Source organism: Larus michahellis, chromosome 4 (genome assembly GCF_964199755.1).
Source record: "Larus michahellis chromosome 4, bLarMic1.1, whole genome shotgun sequence".
Classification (NCBI taxonomy): domain Eukaryota; kingdom Metazoa; phylum Chordata; class Aves; order Charadriiformes; family Laridae; genus Larus; species Larus michahellis.
This window is the reverse complement of record NC_133899.1, coordinates 78927202-78952662: the sequence shown is the minus strand read 5'-3', so window position 1 is coordinate 78952662 and position 25461 is coordinate 78927202. Positions and strand designations below refer to the sequence as shown.

General features: G+C 37.8%; 1 protein-coding gene across 3 annotated transcripts in view; it reads right to left on the bottom strand.

The window, feature by feature from the left end:
- Positions 1-25461, bottom strand: part of PLEKHA7 (pleckstrin homology domain containing A7) — a 167351-nt gene that overhangs the window by 140312 nt on the left and 1578 nt on the right. The gene's annotated exons all lie outside the window — the stretch shown is intronic.

Genomic DNA, 25461 nt, shown 5'->3' with positions numbered 1-25461 from the left:
CATCCATTAAAATTTCACTTATGAATACTTCTCACAACCATCAGCACACTCAGCTTAATTGAAAGGCTATTGTTAAGAGCTCATATAAAAGGAAAAGATAGAGATGGGTACTGTGGGTTTACCTCAGAGAACAGAAACAGTTTCTGGAAAAAGTCAAGGCATGAGATTTAAAGATGACAGAATAAAGCCTTTAATTATCACTCAGCTGATCATACAAGTACACTAATTTATTAGTGTGCAAGTAAACATTTGGTTCTTCAAAGTTTTCCTCTATTTCCCACACAATTTTTGCCTCCAACCTTTACATATATTTGTTAATACTATTTATGGGTAATTTGGTAGAAAACCCACCAGAACGGATGACACACATTCTGGCAAAACACCATATGCAAAGAGGATTCACTGGAGGGAAGGGTGGTGGGATCTCAAAAGTGTAGTTTGAAATTCAGTACCTTGGTTACAAGCAAGATGCGAGGTTCTCAAACTGCCAACTTCGACTTTTAGTTGAAGAGATGAGTACTTCAGCAATCATTTTAGGAGAGCAACAGGCACATGCATAGCTACAGAAGTAACAGGAAGAAATGCTACAAAACATCGCAGTCCTTTACATTGTAGCATTTTCCTATATGTTTCCTTCTACGCATAGGCTCAGCCAATAGTGTTCTGACTTACTGATATCTTTTTCCTTCTTTGCTAGATTCTCGGCTTTCTTGTCCTGGAGGAGTACTCGATGCAGGCCACTGAGGTCCAGCACTTCCCGACACAAATCAGACCACTGTTTACACATTCCTACATTTCTTCTGCGTGGCTGCTGAATACAGTATCTCCACTACTTTTTCAGCTGATTACAACTCAGATATCTGAATGGAACTTATGAGGCACACATAATGAGAGTTAATTATATTCACATGATGCAACTGAATTTATGGTCACACAAACTCTCAGCTACAGTAGCAATTACACAGACCTAGCAAATATGCATGCACAAAGCAACAAGTATACTACAATGACGTTAAAAGAGGTAAGACAGGACAAACATGCACATCAGTACTACCCTAAGGCGTACTAATCTAAACCATGGCAAGACGGTTTACCTAAGTCTTCTAGATAAAACTAAATGCACAAATACAAAACCAACATGCCATCTTTCTACAAAGTTTTACACTAGGACCTAATTACATAAGAAACATATATTGCTATTATATTCTTCAGAAATAAGCAGCAATAATTATTTTCTTACTTTGAGTAGTTTAGCTACATAAATTTGATCTTTTTAAGCATTGACAGAAGCCCAACTCTAGTAACATTCAAAATTGTGAACACACAATCTATCATCTAATTTCATTATTTACCTTAAAAACAAAAGGCCTAAACAAATGCCTCAGAATGGATGACAAGTTTGAACATTAACTGCTAAAGAAATTTCATTTTCCAAAAAGGTACTCTCAAAGTCATCAGCTGAATCATCACTAAATAATGTTTATATTCATTAACCAATCCAGACATCATCTGTTATATTTCAAGATTCCCACACACATAATAATCACGAGGGAAAGAGGCCAGAAAATGCAATTGCCCCCATCTATAACAGTGTATATAGCTAGCGTATACACAGTACAGACACCTCATTTTGTGCCAAATATAATAAATAATGTGGAGATAAAGTAGAAAAAAAACCAAATACATGTGATAAGTAATAGGAAAAACAACTTTTACTGCTTTTAACAACTTCATTATTTTCTACAAATATTTATTAAATATTTGTAGGAGAGACTTCATAAACAAGCAAAGCTGCGATATATGTGCTCTTATTAATTGTTCTCGTTTTGTTCTATTACTTTAAGTGCAGAAATTGCAAGCCATTCATGTATTTGAGGAATGTATGCAAAGATGTTTCGTTCCAGTCAAATGGATATTGTCTCCAGCTTAAATAAAACTGTTCTCCCTTTCTTTCTCCCTTTCAAAACCCTGGAAAGTCACACATAGAGGATTTTACAAAAGTACGATGCCTATGGAGAGGTACCGTACTCTCAATACCAAACAATTTTGTCTGCAATAGAATGGCAGCACGCGACATATTCAAAAGGACTGCAAGTAAGAATGCGCATCATGGCCAAATTAACATTCCCAGGATTTGGCCCTGGCTTTAAACCACAAAGCGGACATGCTCTAGTTATATCCAGCAATGCTATATTGTTTTGTTTTTATCACTACTGTATTCTTTCCACATCAAGTAATACAGTAATCACAGAAGTAAAGTGGGGAGCAATGTTTACTCATTTATAGAGCAGTATACAGCTGAGTAATATCCTAACAATTTCTTGGTAAAGCTCATGTCCAAACATGATATGTTTAGGAACGGTCACTCACATTCGGTACACATCCCTTCACTAATTCTTCCCCTCTCCTGTAATGAATTGCAAAAAGTAAAAATTTCTTGGGCAGCACATAAACACAGCATTCACTGTTCTAATAGTTCAGAAGCTCAAAAACGTAAAAAGCATATATGATTTAAAATGTTTCAAGCAAGTGTTTTTCTAAAGAAGTTAACGGTCTTAAATTACAAAAACATTACAAAAAATATCCAGCCTATAAAGTACAATCTATTCAATAATCAGTCTTAGCTGATGATATTATTTTTCAAAGCCATTCTGAAGGCACCAGAAGTTAAACATCATTACTTGAAAAGTGCCATTTCCATTACACATAGGAACAAAAGCAATCATTGTCACGTCTGAATAAGGCTGATTGCAAATAGTTTACACTACAACAGGCCCTTTATTGTACTATCCAAGAGCTTTACCAATTTGAAGTAACAATTAAGTTTCAATGGAACTTCCCTGGAATCTACTGCTTGATTTGTTGGATAGGTCTCCACTGGAAATATTTACTACTAGCAGCATCTTTGTAAAACCTTACCATCCAAAACATGACTTCTGACAAGATATTTAATGTCTTATTTTCCACAAATCCAGCATGTTTTTTTTCCTCATGTATACGGATACAAGTTCTGTAATTCTACGCTGATGCAAGTGTTAAGTCCTGTCATTTCTACATGTGCATGTGTGGGAAGAGGGAGGGTATGTTTGTTTTTAAATACAGCTAGCACAACTTGTCATACTTCCCAGACTCTAGATTTAGAACAGAAGGGTTTTTGAAAAGTGTTTTATGGGCAGTATGAGTTCCAAGTCATGTACGTATCTGCAGGCAAGTACATCTGTTGCATAGGTATATATCTTTGGACTTCTACCAGCTTCCCCTACAGTTAAACACCAATTTATAGCAGAATTTATAGAGGAAAACAACAGAGATTCCATAAGTAATCCAAGCCAAGCCTCAATTAAGACTTTCAAAACAATAATTACTTGGTGCCAATTATGACAGTACTTCTTATATGAACATGGTTTCAGAATCCAAGAAGGGTTAGCCAAAGACTGCAAATACTTAGCCTTTATTAATTTTTATTCCACAAAGTCTCTCTAAAATCACATATAAACGCAGATCGCCCGCAGCTTTCTACATTTTTAATTGTCACCCCTAACACTGTGAAAATAATAGAGCTTTAGTTTGGAACCAGCTATTATTGCATTTCTATGCAAAAACAAGCTAAAGAAGTTTAAAAATAGAATTGATAAAATTATTTTAACTGCCATCCTAGTATTAATAAACTCTTTCTAATGACTAAAACACTGTTCCTTAAGGGTATACAATGGAGTTACTAGCACATGCACTTTCTCATTGCAAAAAGATTAAAATCCTGTAACAGCCCCAAAATGAAGTTGTTCGAAGACAAAGGAGCATTGCAGAATCCGGTTTAAAAGAAAGAAAAATCTGTTAAGGTTATTCTTTCTTTCAGCCTCTGTTCAGTTTGCTATGTCTTCTTTCAAAGTACATGCATTACAACAGTGTTTTCACATGCTTTTTTTTTATTTTTTAAAAAAGCCAATAAAGCAGATTTTCTTTTAAAGGGCAAAAAAACAAAAACAAACCAAGCAATGAAGTAATCTGATTATTGGCAAGCAAGCTATAAAACCAGGCACATCATATACAAAAGCACATAAATTTCAGGAAAAATATACAGCACGATAAAAAAATCCCAATAGAAAACCACGTCAGAATTGTTTTTCATAATGAGCCATGCCAAATCTAACTGAACAGCATTATTATAAATAAGCATCCACATTGCTTAGCTCATGTACAAAAATTACTGGTGCCACCATACTTCTCCACATGAAGTATTCAGAAGGCTTCAACCATCCTTTGAATAATCATGCAGGGATGCTGCAGAACTGAATGACAAAACCACAGTTGTCTGTTTTCCTGATGCAGAGCATACTGCTGACTTTTAAAGGCACAATTTCAGTACAGTTTTGGTTTCTGAATTGGAATATTTTAGAATGTTAACACAACAGCAAGAAATGCCAAGTGACAGAAGTAAATAAAGCTAAAGGTATTTCCATAACTTAAGTTTTTATGGACAGAGATCTGATTTTACCTTTGAAGCTAATAATGGATGGGTTGGTTACTAAAGAAAAAAGTTAATCTTTTATTTTAAATGTGAATTTGGTGGAGTAAAAATTACATTAAAACAATCTAAACAAATTTGCTGCAGATAGAATTTTTGTGTCAAGTTTCCTAATTCCCAATGTTTTTCTAGTATTTGCTAATATCTTCATCCTAAATTCCGCCCACCAACGAAAGAGCATGAGCAATGGTTCACAAGCCTTAAATTGCCACATTTAAACAAACAAACTAACCAAATCCTACCACTATTATGTTTTGTGTTCAGTGAGATCGGAAAGCCCCCAAAGATTAGTTGAGCTGGCATAACAAACCAAACCTGTCAGAACAATTCATCTGGTTTATATGCTGTTCCTTGTGGACATATTTTCCAAGGAATGCTCAAAACCAGACATATTTCAAGTTGGATAAACTATTCTAGCATTCTGCTCCCACAACTCTCTTTTATGAGTAAAGAGCACCCTTATCACGTGACAGGTTTGAGAATCAAGATAAACAACTGAAGTGCATGAATGTATCCTCTCACCTGATACAAGCACGTACTGGAGGACGCCTCCATGTTGTTGAGAGGATATGCACTCAACAGGTAACAGGCACACCCACGTCCCAGGCACACGATGAAGCAATCTCATGCAGACATCCTCATGCGCAAGGAAGAAGCACCAGGCAAAGTTCTTCTAGGGCTTACTGAAAGAAACCATGGCTCATCCCACTACAAAGGGTCGGCACCTCTGAATTAAACAGCGTCAAACTTACTATGCACGTTCTTTTCTCCCATTTACAATATTACTGATCTTCAGTGATAAAATGCAAACTCTATAAAATGTTAGCATGATGATATCTTGCAATATTTAAAGTACTTTATGCCGCTGTATTTATAGTGCATTTTCTCTAGCGTTGTATTCCATATAAACAGAACAAAAGGACATACTGTTTTTATGATCACCATCTTCCACACTGAACCACATTAGTTTAAGTTACTGGTCCTAAAAGGAAAGCAGTTCTAGCATCCTATTTTCTTCAATGTCCAACTTAATTCCTTGTAATCAATACTATGCAGATAGTTTAAATAAATTTCACCAGCCACAAGACTCTGAATGTAACACAATTCTACTTTGAATTCTCAGGCTTTATGTAATTACAAAAATCATTCAACACTTCCACGTTAACTAGGAAAACAAAGATCTCAAACTGGTTTTTATTAGTTATGAAACTAAGAAGCTTGGAGAAAAGACGTATCATTTCAATTCTATTTTTCTAGATTAATTCATCCAAAGCACACACATCCATTCATTTAAAAGCACATTTATTCCTTAATAGTTGCAGAGTTGGCACCAAAAATGCCCTCTTGTGGCACAGCAGAACCCTGCAGAGCCTGCCCTCCGTTCTTTCAACTCACATTTTAAAACAAGAATGTACTACTTGGGGTTTATTTTGAAACTAAAATGAGACAGGAAAGCACATAATAAGCTAAACTAAAACTGCAGGCATTGTTCAGGGTTTAAATGAATGCTTGAACTCAGTTTCTCTATGTGGTTCTTTCATTTTCATTTTTTTGAGCGTTAGTGCAAGCAGTGAGAACATCTGGTCCCTCCTGTAAATTTAAGCATAACCAAATTCCTGGGCAAAACTGGTCTGGGAACAGACCACTGTCACTTCGGCAGATTCCTGAAAGGAGAACCTTCATGCTGTTTGAAATCTTTTATTAAAGAATGTTTGTAAAAACAACTTCACTGGGTAAGTATCCATGCACTTGAAGTTCTCCAACAATAGGTGACAACTTGCAAGGCTGCTTCCCTCTCATCCCCACAGACTACCAATTCTCAGAGGTGTACCACTGAATTTAGGAGAAACAACCAACAGACAACTACCCAGCAGATGTTTGCCCACTGAGCAAAGCTAGCGCACTATATATTTTTCGCTTAACAGAAATGTGACTGTGACGGCTTCAGTTCCCTTATTTGAAAGCAGCATCTTTCACACAGTTTTTATTTTTGCTGCTTTTTAACTCTTAGCCTGCCAAAATGACATTAACGTGGCAGTTCATTTGCAAGCAAACCAAAAAAATCACTAAGAAAGCCTTTCAGCTGAAGCCAAGCCTCAACAGGCGCTGAAATCCTGATGCCCAGTGAGGGGGGGACGGCTCCCGTCTCGCATCTACAATACACCACGGTTAAGAGCACATTCTTGAACAAATCTCTCTTGGTTGCATTTCCCAAACCCACGGCAATTCAGCAATTGAGGCTGCTTGGCCGCCTGCCAGATTATTCATGAGGATCCTCACTAACAGCTTGTTTCTCTCAGCCTGCTCCTGTGTAAACAGCCTGCTCTGAAAGGTGTTACTCTGTTTTTTCAAAACAGGGTTCAAGTAGGAAACAATTGTTTGTAAGCACAGGAATACCATATTTCAGCTGCCAGTTAATCTGCGACAACCCAGAGCGTGGTCATATTTCACTCATGCTTGCTCATTACAAGCACTGGTAGTGGCATACGCAGCGCTGCGCAGCGCAACAGAGGAGCAACTAGGCCTTAAGTCTGCGAGAAAAGAAAAAACAAAACATCTTGGTCAAACAGGAAAATATTCAACCAGTATTTTTACCTCAGTGCAATAATTAAAGCCAAGAAAAACACCCACTCAACACTTTCACAACCTATGATGAACCCTCATTCAAGCCCAAAATTTCAGTTGGATTATTCAGACAACCTCAGAAAATAACAAAACATTTTAACTTCTTGAGTTTGAAACTTTCTCTTTTCAAACAGAAACCATCCACAAAGGCATTTTCAAAGTTTTCAACTGAAGTTTCAAGTTCTGAGAATTTTTTTTAAAATACTTGTCATAAACCCAGTCTTTTAAAATAAAGCTATCATTTAATCCTTAGTGTAATCACACGTAAAATATTTCTTTTGACAAGCATCACTGAGCTTTTTCTCAAAACTTGGTTTACATGTAGCAGAGATGCAAGTCTTCCTTTAAGAGGTCAGCTGTACGGATTGTGGGCTTACTCGTACCCTGGATTTTTGTAGCAGTGTGGGCCCCCCAGACGACAGAACGCTTTACGCAATGGTCATGGAAACGCACACATCACTGACACTGAACATACCAGCAGATTCCTAGGGACAAAGCCCTGTTAGCCGTGCTGCAAAGCTACTCAGACAGTTCAGAAATCACAAAGGATTATGGCAACAGAGTTTACCAACCCAGCATGACAACATGGGAAATCAGCAGGATTTGAGATATTTTTGATCATATTGCTCATGCAGCATTTCCAGTAAAGATTCTCAAAGAGAATCAAGAGTCATTAAGCTGCATTCTTCCAGGTGTAAGAGTCCAACCGCCCTTTTCTTTCTAAGTACAAGCAAGCTTTTCATCCCTTTTGAAACCAATAAATTAATATTTTCTTCCAGAGTTATCCTAGCTTGTGTCTATTTTCTACATTCTAAAAGGAAAAGTTAAATGTCAGACACCGAGTGAAACCAAGCCATAGAAAGATCTACAAAACCAGCTATCTGGTCAAGATGCCAACCTATCAAAGCTACAGTCTTTCATACAGTTGTATGTAGTTCTCCTCTGACTGCACAATATAAGAAAAACATATATGTGTGTACACACCCATAAAAAAGGAGCGGTATGGGTTGGAGAAGAAGAGAAAAAAAAACCACCCGAGTTTCCTTATTACCTGAGAATAGCTATTAAGCCACACCTAAGACTGGAAGAGAAAAGTCTCCAAATCGGTAGTATGCAGGCTTGCGAGGTGTCCTGTTCAATCAGCATTCCTCCAACATACCATAACAAAAATTCCTCTCTCCATAATTTAGCCCCAATCACTAACCTGTGCTGTCCCAGGACGTCAGCAGCTCTCTTAGCCTCTCTCTTTGTCTTCCGATACTGGAAGGAAATTCTCAATCTCTGTACCCACCCATCTTGACTCAGCAAGTCTCCTCTCCAGAGCGCCAGCCTACCCATTCAAGCAGAGAACACCATTTCCCAACCCCTACGGGAAATAACTCCTCATAATCCTTGAGCAGTTGAATGCTAAGAAGGTCTGTCATTTACAATTTCACTTCAGTGTATGCATGTTTAAATAAATGGTACCGATTATGCAGGTCACAAGTTTTCTTGAAACTAGGAGCAGTTTCCCATCAGTGACGGTGTCTACACCATCGCTAGTACCAATTGTGTGAAAAAGGCAAGTATTCAGCTGTCTGTTGCAGGTCCCTTCGTTGTTTGCAGCTACTCTGAGCAATTAAGACAACATACTATACAGGATATCCTTATACAAGTCAACTTTTAAAAGGCAGCTGTGACATTTAAGATAAGCTTCTTTGGCAGGCAATCTAAGGAGAAGTCTACACTTATTAAAAAAAAAAAAAAAAAAAAAAAAAACACAAAAAACCCCAAACCAACCCCACATTTATTAAGTACAAACTAAGCAGTAGCTCATTTGAGTGGGTTGATCTGCCTTTATTCCAAGCATTCAAACAGTTGCTTTCCAAAATAGAACATCTCTAAAAACTGGGGTTTTTATAGTCTTTTTACAGTTTATTTCCGGAGAAGCATTACCTAACTATAAACCTGTGTTTCATGCCCTGTAGAAACTTTTCAACACTGGGGGAGGTATTAACCTAAGAGCTAGAAAGCTTCAAAGGACATTCCTCTCCTGTCCTATTTCCGATTAAGTACAAACTTCTTAGATCTGTTGAAAGAAAGTAGCCATCCTCATGATTAGTCACCTTAAAAAAAAAAAAAAAAGAAAAAAATTAAAAGCTTCACTGTAACAGTTACCCTAGCCTATGTGAATACTTAGTGAAGAGTCTTTATCGCTATCAATAGTAAAGGTCCACACTTTAAAAAAGAAGGAAAAATGGACAAAACACCTACAAGCTAAAAGTTTACTGCAAATCTCTGACTGACCTTTTAACATCCGAAATGGCACAAATTCCAGGAAAGACTTACGACAGAATTGCTCCTACTGTTTTCCAAAGCTTTTGAAAAAGAGATACAACTATTTTTCCTAGCATCAAGAAAAATACCCAATCCAGAAATATTTCCTCAAAGCCATTTGTTTCAGTAAGTAGCATATTTATAATGTCGTCTTATGAAAATGGCAAGCGCTCACCTTCTCAGAAGATTTATTTATCCAGCATGAGATACAAAAAAAAACTTCTACTAGACAGTCTTTGACCTGCTTGAGCTTCAAGAGTACATTTTGCAGGGTGAGGGAAGATGCTGTTAGCTACATCATTATAAACTTATTTTAACATAAATACATTTTGAAGCAAACTGATTAGGTAGAGGGAATAACTTCATTGACCAAATCTTCCAAGATTAGAGCTCTGTACCTTTCTTAAAGAATGGGAGTCATTATAAAAGCAATTGCTATCTTAGATGGAATGACACAAAGAAAAAAAATTTACCTAATATTAAAATTCTATTTATTTATTTATTTTACATATAGCTTTTAAAATTCCAGTTCCAAGGCTTGCTTTTAAGACCTTGATGCAAGACCATTACCAGGAACTTTTCAAAATGTATGCTTACATGATTATTTCAACACAACAATACCACACAAATCTTTTGTATCATATCAGAAACTCCACATTTTAACATCATTGTTGTTAATTTAATTAGCCCATAACATATGGTGATAAAGTAAATCTTGTACCTCTAAACTACTTTCAAAAGCTTGTTTAATGCTTTAGCTTCTGGGCAGGCACAGACGAAATATTTCCTCCTCTTATTCAGCTAATTCAGTTAACAACTATGCCAGAAGCAGAGAAAAACTATCAGGAATGCACTTAAGCTCCTTGTTCTTTTTGTAATTTATGACCCGCTAGGAATGGAAGAAAAAATTTATGTTTCTAGATCAAAACCAGCTTGAAAATAGAAAATGAAATGAAGATTTGCTATTTAAAGTTATCTGAAGCACTCAAAAAAGTCTATAGTGAAATTAAAAAAAAAAATCCATTTTTATCACATACTAATAAGAGACATTTTATTCTAGCTTACTTCCGAAGTGAAAAGCAAGTGGGACCCACATATTTACTGCCAAAACTTAAATTGCTTTGTGACCTCTACCACAGATAACCAAACGTTAATTTCTGGAAACACTGGTGCAACATGAAATATCCACTGACAAATTTCTTATATCAAATTCAGAAAAATCCAAAACATTACAAAAAACAACTACAAGTAAGCAAAAGTACTTCAATGGTTAAGCAGAGTATATTTCATAAATAGAAGTAATTTTGTTTATGAAGAGAGCAGTTCAATTAATGCTAACTTCTACTGGCTCTCCAACTAATGCCAACTCTCTACTTCCCTGCAAAAAGTAATTTATTTGATTATTAGACAGAAATTGTTTTGTCTACCTCACAAGTACTTCAAAGCTTCTAGGAAGGTTGGTTTTTCTTACAATAATCCATTCATAGAATCATAGAATAGTTTGGGTTGGAACAGACATTTAAAAGCCATCTTGTTCAACCCCCCTACCATCTTCAACTAGATCAAGTTGCTCAGAGTCCCGTCCAACCTGACCTTGAACGTTTCCAGGGATGACACATCTACCACCTCTCTGGACAACCTGTGCCAGTGTTTCACCACACTCATCAGAAAAAATTTCTTCCTTGTATGTAGTCTGAACCTACCCTCTTTTAGATTAAACACTTTACCCACGGTCCTATCACAACAGGCCCTACTAAAAAGTCTGTCCCCATCTTTCTTATGAGTACCCTTTAAGTATCGAAAGGCTGCTATAAGGTCTTCCCTGAGCCTTCTCTTCTCCAGGCTCAACAACCCCAACTGTCTCAGCCTGTCCTCATAGTAGAGGTGCTCCAGCCCTCTGATCATCTTCATGGCCCTCCTCTGGACCTGATCCAACAGGTCCGTGTCCCTCCTGTACTGAGGGCTCCAGAGCTGGATGCAGTACTCCAGGTGGTGTCTCACCAGAGCGGAGTAGAGGGACAGAATCACCTCCCTTGACCTGATGACCACGCTTTTGATGCAGCCCAGGATACAGTTGGCTTTCTGGGCTCCAAGTGCACATTGCCAGCTCACATCCAGCTTTTCATCCACCAGTACCCCAAAATCCTTCCCAGCCGGGCTCCGCTCATCCTCCAGCCTATATTGTACCTGCCCTGACACAGGTGCAGGATCCTGCACTTGGCCTTGTGGAAACTCATGAAGCCCACTTCTTGAGCTCGTCCAGGTCCCTCTGGGTAGCATTCCATCCCCTCAGGCATGTCAACTACACCACTTAGCTTGATGTCATCGTCAAACTTGCTGTGCGTGCACTTGATCCCACTGTCTATGTCGTTGATGAAGATATTAAACAATATTGGTCCCAATATGGACCCCTGAGGGACACCACTCATCACTGATCTCCATGCAGACATTGAGCTGTTGACCACTACCCTCTGGATGCAACCTCCAGCCAATTCTTCATCCACCAAACAGTCCACCCATCAAATCCATATCTCTCCAATTTAGAGAGAAGGATGTTGTGGGGGATGGGGGCCTCACAGAAGTCCAGACAGATGACATCCATAGCTCTTCGGATGTAGTCACACCCTCATGGAAGGCCGCTAGGTTGGTCACGCAGGACTAGCCCTTGGTGAAGCCATGCTGGCTGTCTCAGATCACCTCCCTGTTGTCCACGTGCCTTAGCACAGCTTCAAGGAGGATCTGTTCCATGATCTTCCCAGACACAAAGGTGAGGCTGACACATTGGTAGATCCCAGGGCCCTCCTTTCTACCCTTTTTTAAAATGGGTGCAACGTTTCCCTTTTTCCAGGCACCAGGGACTTCACCTGACTGACATGACTTTTCAAACACCGTGGAGAGCGTCTTGGCAACTACATCAGCCAGTTCCCTCAGGACTCTGGGATGCATCTCATCATCTCCCATAGACTTCTGTATGTTCAGGTTCCTCAGGCAGTCACAAACCCTTCTCTTACAGGCAGTCAAATCTTCTCTTACAGCGGAAGGGACTTTGCTCCCCGAGTCCCTGCCTTGTGGTCCATCCACTCCAGAGGTGTGGGGAGAGAGGTTACCAGTGAAGACCGAAGCAAAAAAGTTGTTGAGTACCTCAGCCTTCTCCTCATCCATTGTTACCAGTTTGCCAGTCTCACTCATCAGCGGTATGCTTTCTTTGACCATCATTTTCTGGATGACATACCTCTAGAAGCCCTTATTATTATTCTTTGCATCCCCTACCAAGTTCAGCTCCAGCTGTGCCTTAGCCTTCCTGACCCTGTCCCTGCACAACTGGGCAGTGACCCTATACTCTTCCCAGGATACCTCTCTCTGCTTTCACTGCCTGGGGAACATGGCAGGTTCTGATGTTTCCTGAACATTTTTCATAGCTTTTGAAATAGAGTTCAACGTAAAGAAAGCCACAACACAACTGAGAAACAAGGACACTACCTTCAAATCAGCTGAAAACATTGGGGCTTTCCTAACATTACTACTCCACTGTAGTTCCTCACACGGGCACTCTTCACAGACCATAGCACCCTGAATTCATAGCTTCTTTGTATTTCTATTCACCTGTCTGGTAGAGAAGTCTTTCACTGCAATTTAGCATTTTTGCTACAAATTTCAGTAGCCAAAATAAATGGAATGTGAAGTCCATTGGCATGGAAGCTGCTGAGCTGAATAAAACATAAAAATAATACAGTAGAATTTTTAATATATTTGCAGAGGTCAACAATCTCTCAGATTTCTGTACTACTGCAGAACCAAGAAACCTTGTGACAGAATACTTAAGAATTTTCTTAAATCAATCAAACATATAATCATGCTCAATATATTTTATATTTTCACCAACATGTTTTACAAATGCCGGTATTCATCCAGAACAGCATTCTCAGCAAGTTTCTCTAATTCAGTTTCACCCAAAACCATTACACAGACCCAATAACAGGTAGAAAACATGTTCATTATCATTAATGAGATTCCTGAAAGATAAGATGAATGGAAAAAAAGTTAATTTGTCATTAACATTTTGAGAAAAACAAAAATTGTTGGTGCTGAACTTTATTTATTCTTAAACTGACCCCATCTGCATTAGCTCATTTGGAACTATCACAGTTTATTCAGCTCATTAATAGAATTTCTTATTGTGCTTCTAATCATAGAAATCTTAAAAATTCATCAGAAATAAGCCATCTGAAATTTTCTCTCTAAAGGAAACAAACATAATATTCACTAACAGGCCATTATCTATAAAAATTCACTTTTTATCTACTCCCCTCCCCCCCAAAAAAAGTAACAGGCCTATTGGCCTATTTACAATATACCTCATTATAGTTATAGAAACCGCTCAGGAAATAGCTGTATGACAGCCTAAACAAAAATTACACATCATCTCATCTTCCTACAGAAAAAAATTCTGTTCCGTACATCAATAATTCAAAAATTCTTGTAGCCTTACTAATCACATTACTCAAAAACACAATCTATAGCTACTTTTTTTTTTTTTTTTTTCAGGCAACACAATCTGACTTCCACAAACCACAGTTTACTCATGCTTCTGATGTCTGCCTACCACAGTGACACAGGAACACCACACTGGTAATCAGACACCCCTCAAATTGCTAACTGTAGGTACCCTACTAGATCCATTGAGGAAGATGAGCTGTAAAAAACTGGACTCCTGTAGCTCTCTCCTCTCTGACTGCTACTTTTCTGGTGAGGGAAGAGAAAAATCACATTATACATATATAGAAGCTTCAGTCTTCCTCATTTTCCCTCTTTAGCCCATCTTATTTATCAGTAGTATGTAATAGTTTATTTGCAACTAGTTTAAACCAATGTTTTCCAAGCCTCCCACATCACTAAGTTTTACATCCTGTTCACTGCTCACTCAAGAACTTATCGTCCTCAGAGATGGCCGATATATATAGCTCCATCGTTCGCTTCTTGAGCATTGCCTGCCTGTCTTTTTCTGCAGCTTCCCAAGCACCTCATCACCCAGCTACTCCTACGCTACCAGAACCACAGGTTTGACCAGTGAAAGGACAAGCCTTTCAGGCAGCTGACCATTGCATCTGGTCAATGGGAAAAATAAAAAACTGTGAGCTTCCTTATATGCAATGCTGATGCTGTAAAAGTTGCAGAAAGTGGACATAGATTTGTGGGGGGCTATTTTAAATCCCCCCAAAACTGTATTTGAAACAGTCCATAATATCCAATGCAAACACTGCTTCTGGCCTTTTCAAGTCGACACTGATGACCGTTCAAAATGCTTCATCTCTTTTCTAATTCATGAACATACAGACACATCCAAAAATCCAAATCAAAAAGTTTTCATTTCACTGCTTATCTACATCTCCAGAATTACTTCCCATCTTTCCTCCTCTTCTGCTAACCTTGATTATTTTATGTAGGCAAACTCAGTTTAAACAGTGTTTTCACATGCTTCCAATCAATGTCTGGGGCATGTTTTTTACTGTTATTATTAGAACTGGAACCATGACAGCAGATTCTGCCTACCCAGTATGAGCAGCCAGCTACCCCCAGACTATCTGCTGGGCCTGGCACACAGCACACCCTGCCCCTTGGCCCCCCCCACTGCCGACTGGTGTGTTGCACTGGTGTGGGGAGAGCACAGCGAGCCCCCTGGCAAGCCCCGGTTCAGACACTGCCACTGCAGTTCAGCTACCGTCTGACTCTGCAGCCATCCCAAGGGAAAGTCCCAGCTGAGATCCCATCTTCCACATTCAAAGAAGACCAGCGAAGCTGGTGAAGGGTCTAGAGCACAAGTCTTATGAAGAGCAGCTGAGGGAGCTGGGGTTGTTTAGCCTGGAGAAAAGGAGGCTGAGGGGAGACCTTATTACTCTCTACAACTACCTGAAAGGAGGTTATAGTGAGGTGGGGGTCAGTGCCTTCTCCCAAGTAACAAGTGATAGGACAAGAGGAAATGGCCTCAAATTCCTCCAGGGAAGGTTTAGATTGGATATCAGGAAAAATTTCTTCATCAAGCACTGGAACAGGCTCCCCAGGGAAGTGGTTGAGTCACCATCCCTCGAGGTGTTTAAAAGACCTGTAAATGTGGCAGTTAGGGACATGGTTTAGTGGTGGACTTGGCAGTATTAGGTTAACAGTTGGACTCGATGATCTTAAGGGTCTTTTCCAACCTAAATGATTCTATGATTCCTTACTGCAGTCAGTATACAGAAGTGAACATTTCCCTGCCGTGCAGAAATTCATCAAGTACAAGGTTATTTAAATCTCATACAAAACTTGAAGATTTCTACTGAAATTCTCTGAATCACCTGGCAAAAACAGTAATATTGTTGCAGCATTTCAAATTGCTCAGTAAATGAGAGGGAAACTACCAGAGTTTAAAAATCCATATTATTTGCAAATCTCTAAGCAAGGGCTATTCTGCATCAGTATGACAGTTCCTGCATAACAAATACTGGGTATTATGTTTGAATGCCTTAATCGTGTATTTTCCTATCTTGTCTTTAACCTTGACACTAGATGTTCTGGGTTAGTAATGCTTACTTCAGGAAAAACTGCAATTTATGTTTCTACCTGTGTTGAGTTTTTTAATCCTTCAACTGCAATAAAAATGCATTAGCAAAACCTGAATTTCACGCCCAATAATCACATACTGAATGCCCAGCAACCACATGCCACAGATGGAAGTATACTGAAAGTCATAAAAGCGAGTGCTGTTTTACTTCTTTGTCAGATGATATTGTCATACACCTCAGTAATTTCAATTTTCCTTCCTCTGTTCTGTTGTTTCAATATTTCCTTAGACAATTCAATACTCTCCAAAGGCATGGAAACGCAACTCTTCATCTGGAGATTTAGCTGTCCACCTTCTCAAATGAGTTAGCAGTAAGAGAAAAACCAGCCAGTGACACTGAAGAGTATCTGTTACAGCGATACCAACACCTTGATGAAACAAAGATTTATCACTTCACGTTTCAACTGAAAGGACTAAATACACTGTTAAATTAGTATATCAAAGCCCGACTTGATACCTGTGATCTGTTTATTAGAAGAATTTGATATAATGATTTCACATGAGACGAGTAAAAATAAGTCATTGATTTTATTATTTTTTTTAAGATCAATGAGCTCAAACTGCAACTCACTACACAGCTAACTGGAAAAGCAAAAAGAAAGAGGTCAGGCTATTTAACATTTAATACTGGGAGTAATTACATACACAATGTTGAAGGAATAAATCTTACCACTATCTGAAATAGTTTTAGGTATTCAAGTATTTCTATACTAAAAAAGTAAAGCACAAAAGTAGCATTTAAACAACAGCACCTATCTATGATCTGCAAGGAAGGAAATAAAAACATTCTCTCAAGCCACTTGACAACATCACTGTCTTAACTGGAAAGCAAGCAACAACTTTACATTAAAAAAATGTCAGGTTCACAAATGACTCTCTTAAAATAAAAAATAAAAAAAAGAGGGCTGATATCCTGAGACAGTAACAATAAATATCAAGTGTTTGATATCGTCTAAGAAAAATGGTTTTCAATATTTTGCAGCTAACTTTTATGAATTTAATTTTACTTTAGTTCAGGCAATTCAACGTGGTTTTGAACCACCATGTCCTCTGTGAAACAACTGTCTACATCTAGATTTTGTCAGTCTTATCTCACCATGCAAACAGCTAATGTTATAACTCCTGATCTTCAGAAAAATATAAAGAAAATATTACTAATGCTGCTTTACCAACCAGCAAAAATTACATATAATGAATCACACCCATTAGCATAGTTCTGTCTGCAGAGGTGTTTAAACATTCTGCTGAAACACATCTAACAGATTTATTATTCTAGGTAATAGGATAAACCTCATTTCTTTCCCTTTGATCCAAAGTAGGCAAGGAACTCAAGCACTAAGAGGTTAACCTGTAGAGCACACATTTAAGACACCTAAAAATTTGCTTAAAAAGACACCTATTAAAAAAAAAATTAATTTGCCTTTTGCCCTCTGATTTACATTGCTTGACATAAACAGTGCCTCTCTTTTTTCATTGTTCTCCATTATATTAAAAGCAATATCCTAAGTTAATCAAAATGAGTCTTTGTTCCGCCCAGAAAAGGGATAGAGAAATAACTGCAAAAAGCAAAGAACCAAGTCAACATTAAAGTCAAGTGAAAGCTGCTGCTCAAGATTTTGCTAGTTTGAAGATGACTGTGAAACTCTGACGTATTGAAACAAATATGCACTTTGCAAAAATCCAGTAACTCTACATTTTTTCAGATGAAATAAAGTAAAAAATTAACAGCAGCTTTTCTGCTTAGTCATAATTTACAATCATAATCTATATGGAGCTCCTGGAAAAAATTGCCTGCATGTTGCAGAATCAACATGTATTTTCAAAATATTCAGTACTCTGCTCTTAGTTCAGGATATTTTGCCTCCAGGAAGTAAATAAGATATAATAAAAGTCCTCACTTGACAAAACATTGTAAACAAAATCCAGTATTACTCAAATGCATTGTTTCAGCATGTATCCAAATGTAATTTTTAAAGTTTTGGTGGTTTTGGTTGTACTTTTTATTAAAATAAAAATAAACCCTTTATAAAGATACAGATAAGCAATAAGGAAAACAAGGGTTTAAACAGAAAACTACAGGCAGAAAAGCAAATACCTACTATGTATTGGTAACAAGCTTTTGTACCTGTCTAGACAAGTCAGTGACGTTCTTGCCAAGTCCTATGTGGCAGACAATCAAAAAGAAAAGGGTTGGGCACTTAACCAGATTCTTCTTGGATTTTAACATCTTTAATTACAAATCTGCTTTTAAATTAAAAGTTCTGCTTCTAAGGACAATATCGCAGAACAGACCTTGTAAAACTGTCTAATAACGCTGCAGGAAGAGACAATTAAACTACAAATAAAATGAGGTTTTAGCCCCATCCTTTACCGTTACCCAAGCCAAGGTCATAAAAAAAAACATTTTTAAAAAAGCACATCTAGGAGGCAAGGACAAAACAAATTAGATTTAACAGTAAATTAGACTGTACAGTCATACCAGATAGATAGAATCGGATGTGATATTAAGTAAATGTGACACCACATTATTCAAGTTGGTCTTTGCAGGGATGCAGCACTACAATACTGAAGCAGTACACTTAATCTGTACCAATGAAATGTAAATATTTGAGATAATGGCAAACTTTGATCAGTAACATGGTGAAAACTTATTTTAATATATTCCAGCTGCAGCAAATGGAATGATGGGACAATGCAGGGCACAGAAGCCGGGAAAAAAACCTGCACCTATGTACTTCACAACGTTCACTTCCCTCCTCACTGAAGCACTTGCCAAGACTGTTTAATATTGCGAGTATTTAGAGTCACCTGGAAAAGGTACTTTTTTATTTCCTCCATTATAAAATACAAAAACATCATGCACAATATATTTGCCTGCAGACAGGTAATCCTTTTAACTAGGTCCAGTTGCTACGGACAGATTGAAGAAGCAACCTTCTTCAACAAAATGTGTAGTATTAATATCAAGATTATGCTGCCCCAAATATTTGACATTCTCTCTTTTCTGATAGATAATAGGTAACAAAATGAAATTAAAAGGTTTGAATAGATTACCTATTTCCTCATCTGATGTGGTAGATACATTGCACGCTTCTAAAAGCGGTCTGAAATGTAACAGAAGATTATTTTTCAGACTATTGCAATATCTACCTGGTACAGCTGTATTTATTTTTAATTTTTACATTTTAGACAGACTTTCAGAAATATTGAAACCCTCACTGCAATGTGCAGCTTCCTAAAACACACGCTCATGTTCACCTGCACACAGATACAAAGAATGCAGAAGCGGACACTACTTCAGGAAAGAGGCTGAATGAATGAAGTTTTTTTTTCTGACAGATTCATATTAAAGAAGCTAGAATGTATGCTGAACAAAATGTGGATGCTGGCAGCTCTGAAGAACTAGTTCGTATCCTTGTTTCTGAGCTACAACACAAATAAGTCATAGAATCCCAACCAGAACAAAAGACTGTCCCTCTATTTCACAGAAAATTTTGATTTTTCAGAAGTGTTCAACAGCCAAAACAATACCTCAAGTTAACAGGAACTATGCTTTAAGTATATGTTATCCTTGCTGGCCTCCTCAGGTAGTCAAAATCCAGTTTTCCAACGTGTGTATTTTGGAAAAAAGGCAAACAAGGATTGACAAACCAAGCTAAGTATTTTTGGTGCAGCCTTGCTTTAAAAACAAAACCAGCACCTCCCCTTATACACTCCTCCCCCTGCCTCCAAGGAATGCATACAATGCTCCTCTTCATTCATATACAGTGTTGAATCAAACCGCACATGGCCTTTTCCTTATGCACAGTTCCAAGATTGCTCTTGCAGAGGGCACTCTGCAATTCAGGCAGCATGAATGTACCCTTTTGGCCTCCTTCTGGGACCTAAACTACAAAGTACTTCTTTTGCTCTCTGCAATCATCAGCAACCTCTGCCTGAGTACAAATCTATCAGCATTTACTTCACTCTTTAATGAGTGATCTCTCATTTTAGCTGTCATCAAAAAAGGACACTTAGTTGTTTCCCCAACTTGAACGAAACATAGCTACTGTATCTACCCAGCAGGTCCAATATTCCCAGCTCAGTTCTATTCACAATACAGGAGAACAAAATTTATTAAACAGGCTGTCTGATCAAGCCCAGAGCTGGAGAACAAAGGACAAAAGAAGAGATATAGAGAAACTCGTATAAGCAATACTATTTACTTTTACTGTATATGTAGTTCTTCTTTCCCATTGCCCAAATAGAACACTTCCTTACAAGAAGGTAAAAACTAATAATAAAAAGCACCAACACAGATCGACCCCCATCCTGGCAGCTTTTGTCTTGCTGCCTAATTTCCTGCCAGTGAACCAGTAGAGGCCGCTCAAGACCATCTATTGCTTCTGCAGAACTGCAGGATGGGACAGCTTGGCTACCCTCGTATTTCTATACAAAAGCCAGTTCTAGCATTTTTCTTCCACTTCTCAATTTAATATCTGGTTTTCCGCCCGTACAAATTACCTCAATGAAGTCTAATCCCCTCAAGGACAACTCCTGATTGAATTCTAGTAAGCAGTCATAACCTACTGATTGCTGCTTATGATGCCTTTCAAGATTTAGCCAAACTAGAGCTTTACCCATTGTCATGGAACCAGTCCAGGTTTCGTTTCCTAAAAGTTTCTCTGTGACATTTTACAGTACACAAAGTCCTTTCATTTTTCCAGAGACTATCCTCAAATTTGCTAGTGATGGTGTAAACATCTTCACTTTTGGTTAGTGAAGTTCTCATGTGGTTCCAGCTACACAATTTTTATTCTACTTCGGGAACTCTACCCAACTCAAACTGGTTATACACAGCAATGACAGAGTGAAGTACTTCATAGGCCAGCTCCTCACAGGTGGATTTCATATCAGTTTATATATTTACTTATACACTAATTGAGACCTTTTATCTAAGCACAGGTCCAAGAACCATAAAGAAGATAATCTATATTGAAGATCTCATTATGAGGGACATCACTACTCCGTACAGTAGTTAAGTGCTCCAATATCTTTTGCTTCTGCAGCAATAACCATCACGGAAAACAGAGCAAGAAAAAAAAATAATAATGATTTGTATTTACACTAGGACATGGAACACACAGAGTAAGTAATGCTTTAGTCCACCTAAGCAGCCACTAAAAAGAAACAGTCTTCAGCATCCTACTAGGAGTGGGGAAGACAGGAATTTCTGCAGGGCAGAAGAAACCTGTTGATTAAAATTATTAATGAGATTATAAAACAATCTTTTCAGATAATCGAAAGGACTGAACTCAGTAATCCAGATGGTCTCTTCCCCTTTAGGCTTCTCTGATTAAATAATCATTAGTTGGGTATGGTCTACAGCCCACAGCAGGTGAATCTGAGCTCTTGTGTGGTTTTCAGTGACGTGGTATCTAAGTGTACACATTTGGCACAACAGAATCAAAGTTAAAGGCAGACTTCAATTTGGTGTTCACAAACTTCTGTGTTCTTTGCTCGTCTAATATTTCCAAACACATAAAACACATACCGTGCGTATTTCCTACATACAGTAAAAGCTAAATAAAAGAATTAAACAGTTACAAAGTCACAGACCACTGCTATGAACAGTGGCAATTTTGCTAAAAGTTTGGTTTCTTGTTACATCCACTGTTAGCCGAAGAAGAGGCCAAGTTGGACTAAAAACTAATTTCAGAAATAAACAGACAAAGGGTTAACTTCAGATATTTAAGTGCTGAATTCCACTTTTTTGTTCTCAATTTTAGGCTACAATTTCAATGATATGTATACCTTTGAGATGTGCAATTATTATTGCAGCATTCTAAAACAACCTCTATAGCAGCAGTACACTTGTTTTAACATACTTTAATACACACCAACTAGGTATCTGATACTGGAAGAACCCATCCTTTCACATAAATACTCATCTCAATCTTTCAGAGCTATAAGAAGGTAACAAAAAAAGCATTCCAGACTTTCATAGCTTTCCAACTTCGTTAAGTCTTTCAGATGATCAGAAAAAGATAATAAGCAAATGGAAACAAAAGCCTGAACTATAATACATGCATGCACTGTTTTTCCATCAGTCACTATTTTCCCTGCATGTCACGTCTTCTTCCCCAAAAAGAGAGTATGCCAACCACACTTAGCACTGTGCATCAGCAACCCAGCTACCAGAAACAAACTGGAACAAGCATTGTTAATTCTTCATTCAATTCCACATATGCTCACCAACAACCTCCTTTCTGCAGTAACTCAAACACAAAGCAGTTGCCCAATAAACACAACATATTTCAAAAACATCAGCAGAGAAAACAAACAAAACAAGAGATGGAAAAGAGTAGTGCAAGCTGTCCTCAGCACTCAAAGTCAGAAAATGCAACATCCATGATACTTTTAGACAAAGAAACATCCAGTCCTATGATCACACCTAAATCAATATTCCTCCTAAAGTAGATGGAAGGTTGGCATGCTGAGCAAATTGAACACTCTTTTTTTTGGTTTAAAAAAAAGTTAAATTGCTGTGTTCACATATTTTTGTCACTCGAAGAAAAGAGGAAATAAGTCACATTGATAAAAAAAAGTCTAACAGTTCACAAGCGATGGTGACCAAATTGCAACCTTTCAAAATTGTTATCTCTATTGAGTATAGCTGATTACACGATGTCTTTATTTGATTAAGAGTAATAAAGATGCTGAAGCAATTATGTGGAAAGACATGAAATTGTATAAAAAGTTAACCCATTTTCTCCTTAGGACAAGCTATTTAAGTTGCAAATAAGCCACAAAAGAAACAGCGAGATTTTACCAAAACTACCAAATAGAGATCTAGAAAAATCATTTTATGCATCATTTATTTAATGTTTTATTTAGTGATTTAAGGATAAAAGGCAGGACTGAGCTAATAGGGTTTGCTACTATCAAGAAAACCTGAAGAAACCTAATCAGAACAGAGAAAATCATTCAGGAAGATGTGGATGTGCCCAAATGGGAAGAACCAGAATGTAGCTTCATACATGGCTTCCTAATATAAATTACAGTCTTAAAGCAGTGAAGGAAGAGAAAGATCAGAATGTATGAGGCAATTCACAGCATTCACATGTGCTGTCACTGTGGGTGTCTTCCCCAAATAAGCGAACAAACTAAAATGTAGAAACCTGAGAAATTTTTAGAGCCAAGAAAGCACTTTTGTTGTTTGAGAGTCTCACAACAGCTCATTCCAGTGTACAATTCTGTTCACTCACATGTAACAAAGATGACTTCATATTGCAAGAGGTGCAGAGAAGAACCACAGGATAATCAAACAGACGGAGAGCCCTTTTTAAAGGGCTGGACAAAGAACCCAGCTTATTTCGTGGAGCAAAACAAGACTAAGAGGGGATGTGATTTCAAGCAAACATCTCAAGTAAATAAACGAAGGCACAATAGTCCCCCTTAAACTACAGAACAGCACTGACACATAAGAAAAACCACATTAGAAACCAAAGCGTGTTAATTTGAAGAGCTTCTATCCATCAGAAGTGGAGTTCTGAAAATCTTCAAACTCATGGTATGTGAAAAGGGGAGAAAAGCTTACCTGGTTTTGATATTAAGTTTGACTTATATAAGCCTTTGCTTTAATATACGATGTTTCAAGGTTGTCCATCATATTGGAGGGAGTAATAAAGACATGGAGGTAAATGGACAAAAGATCAGTTAATTTTAATTTTTTTAAGTCAAAGACAGCTCACCTCCAATGTTTTATCTAACATTTTGATTACTGCTGTACCACAAATGAGTTATGTAAGTGGAGTTAGCCAATATACATTTAAATAAAAAGTTTGATACTGTCTGCCACATCAAATTATTTAAAATAGAAATAATCCTTAGTAATACTTTAATTAAATTAAAAGAATAATACTTAGATAATATTTAAAATAGAATTAAGACTTACAAGATAAACAAATAAATTGACCAGAGAGGAAAAACTACAACAGGTTGTATTAAAAGCAGAAATTATCACAAGAGAAAGGCCTTACTTATAGCATCCATCCTGACGCCCTTCAATAACTTAGTAGCCAAGGAATAAGAATGTGCTCAAGAAATTTCTGTAGATGACACCACATGGGAAACTATCAACAGTACAAAGAGGACTGGGTAGTTATGCAGAAGAGCTCATGGTTTCCGTGAGCTGGAATGCCAGAAAATGGAATTTGGTAGTACAACATGTGAAATCATGCGTTTAGGGACCAGCAACCTTTTCTGTAAGCTGAGAACCCATCACGTGGAAGCAACATAGGAGGAATGAACAGAGCAGTGAAGTATGGAAATCCTCATCTAAGGATGCTGATGTTTACATGAGCACAAGGGGAGCTCAATATGTTCATGGAAGAAAAACTCAGAAATTCCACTTGGCTCAAGAAGCCTCTGAACTGAAAAGAGAGAGGCTAGAGCAGTGCTGGGGGAAGTATCACTGCTGAAGAGGATACCGTATCAGGTGAATCTTTGGTGGAAAGCAGTACAGCTGAACAGATTTATGTCAGCAAAACTGCTGTTGCTCCTCACAAAACTTAGCTAAAGATGGTCGAGTTTATCCAATTGCTCTGTAAAATACACACTCCGTTGCAGCAATTCCAGTTCAAGCTAAAGAATGCTATTAGCACAAGTTATGACAATGCACTACACACAACTATAATTTAATGGATCAGAAATTAAAAGTTTTGTAACTGCCTGACGAACAAGACATGAGAATGGTCTTCCAAATACAGCAGCCAGGAAAAGGCATATAAGCTGTTCTAAAATTGCACCAGTAAGCTTTTGGAAAGGACAAACAAACAGACGTATTCCTACAAAGAAGAAAGAAGTCTGTGTTGATGTATCTGTGTAATACATCTGTTTACTTTACATTTACAGACTGTACAGTTATCATGTTTTAGAGTTCCACCAGTCAGATACATAACTTTTCTTTCAATACATTGGTGATAGTTAAAAGGTGGCTGCTATAAGTGGCATTCAGCTGCTTTCCAATGTCTTGCTGCTCTAACTAACTGGGCTAAACTAACTGCCCAGTCCTGCACTGTAAGGAATTCTCTGGCTCAGCCAAACAGGGACTGATGGGCTTTTTACTCCTTTGTAGGGAAAAAAAGGAGATTTTAGGATCGTTTGGGATTTTATTTAACAAACATCCTACCGTGTGAAGTATTTATGATGCCTTCAGTCAATCCCTCCTTCACCTGGCCCAGTATCATTCTGAAATTTGATATTTACTAAAAACCTCAAGTTTGTCAAAGGTTTTGGGGTACACTCTACAGGCATTTCAAAACTAGATGCTGTGACACAGTTGTCAGTGGTTATAAGGGACTGTACTTTATGACCTGGATTAACCGTCCCAGTCGGTCACTAAAGCAATAAGGTA